Here is a 2,160-nt window from a genome sequence, read left to right as displayed (position 1 = left end):
CTCCGAGCTGTCTGGGACTCCTGTGCACACTGAGCTGCCTGGGGGCCTTGGGTTGTCCCAGAGGGAAGCCCACCCTGCCCTGCATGTTTCCTCTTGCCTCTTGGGGGCCCTGTCAAAAACTCTCATCTGCTTAGGAAATTGAGACTAGCTTACTAAAGCTCTGCAAAAGCACTCGTTGCTGAGGTACAAGCGTCTATAGTGACTTAATATCATGATTTCTGATTGAGCCTCAACTGGCATTGGCCACGATGATTTAAAACTTCTCTGCCTGCTTCTTACCATGTTAATGTAGAGACATCTGAGCCACGACCAGGCCGATTCCTCCTGTCCCCCAGGCTCTGCGTTGCAGAGGCTTCATCCTGGGCAGGTTCAGCTGAGCACATGGGCTCCCTCTCCTCCAGCTCCCGGGCTGGGGCTGTGGTTTCATCCTAGGAAGGACGAGCTGCCGCCATTTCTCATTCTCCCCCTGCACCACGTGGCCGAAGCAGGTGCAGCCGAAGGGACCAGTCTCTCCTCTCCTCAGTTCCCATCTGTAGGAGGGAAGCTCTTCCCCAGCAGCTGAGTCCCATGATCTGCACCCCAGCCCACTCGAGGGCAGAGACTCCGTGCTGGGAGGGCAACCAAGCCAGAAGATCAGGGCTGCCCCCTCTCCCCTCCTGGCACCCACTTGTAGAGCAGGGGTGTCACTCCAGGAGAAGAGGGCCCCCTCCCCACACCACTCTGCGGCAGTGGTGCAGAAGGAAGGCAGGACATAACCTGGAGGAGCCCTGCAGCCTGCGCGATGGCCTGACTTCACCGGGAGCCCCTCGCACAAGCGCCTTGTCAACAATTATAGACATCTTGGTAGAGAGAAACTAAGAAGAGGGCTGGTAGCTCCACGCTGTAAGCAAAGTGACAGAGCAGCCAGAAGTTTCGTGGAGACAACCAGGGACAGCAAGGGCTCTGCTGGGCTCACATCAATTCTGGGCATCAATGAGGCTGTGCACACCTCAAGAACAGCAGACTTGAAAACACTTCCCAGCCACACACAGACCATCAACACATGGCAAAGTCACACAGGCACAAGGGACTTGTGACCAAAACTTTGCAAACAGTAAGCTGTTCTGACCCAGTGGTAACTGCTAGGGAGCCAGGCCTGTAAGTAATAGTGAGTCAACCCTGGCAGCAGAAAGACTGTATTCAAGCCTCATGCAGTGTCTCTCAGGAGAGGTCAGAAAGGGAAAGCACAAGCTACCGCTGTCTGGATGAATAGGAGGTAAAGAAGGTAAACTTTCTGAGCTGTGTTAGCTGCTTCCAAGCCCCACACACATAGCATGTTAAAGGGTGAAAAATCTCCCTAAGGGGGCTTAAACACGGCCTTTGACAAAAAAAGTGACTTGTGCTGACCCAGAGGTGAAACTTAGGTAGCCAGACTAGAAGAAATAAAAATAAATGGGGGGAAAATCTGGTTGGAGATATTAGAGGTTGCACCTGATATCAGCGGGCCAAACTGGTGGGGAGATAGACTTCAGAGAACTGGGTCAGCCAAGGCACTAAACAAATAAACAACCAAGCAAACAACAACACCAGGGAGGGAAAATCAGTATCCAGAGTTGCTACAATGTATTATCTGAAATATCCTGTTTTTAACCAAAAATTCTGAGATATGCAAAGAAACAAGAAAGTGTGATCCATAAACAGGGAGAAAAGCAGGCAAGAGAGACTGCCTTTGAAGGGTCCCACATGGTAGACTTAGCAGAGACTTCAACGCAGCGATAATAAAGGTGTTCAAAGAACTAAATGCCTAAAGAACTCAAGGCGAGTCGGAGGACAGTGTCTCATTAAACAGAGGATATGAATATTAATAAAGAGAGAAATTATTGAAAAGAATAAAGTAAAAATTCTGGAGATGAAAATGACAATAAGCAAAATCAGACCTTCACTAGAGAGGCTCAACAGTAGATCTGAGCTGGCAGAAGAAAGAATCAGCACACTTGAAGAAAGATCATCACACACTGCAGAACAGAGGGGGGAAACTGAAGACAAATTCGAGGCTCCATTAGGTGCACAACATATGTGCAAAGGAGGTAATTGAGGAGAAGAGAAAGAAAATGAAAAACTATTCAAAGAAACGATAACTGGTAACCTCCCAAACATGAGGAAAACTATTAATCTACCCAT

Source organism: Aethalodelphis obliquidens, unplaced genomic scaffold, assembly GCF_003676395.1.
Source record: "Aethalodelphis obliquidens isolate GAN/ISIS:26980383/991018 unplaced genomic scaffold, ASM367639v1 scaffold5, whole genome shotgun sequence".
In the NCBI taxonomy this organism is placed as follows: domain Eukaryota; kingdom Metazoa; phylum Chordata; class Mammalia; order Artiodactyla; family Delphinidae; genus Aethalodelphis; species Aethalodelphis obliquidens.
This window is presented reverse-complemented; position numbering follows the sequence as displayed.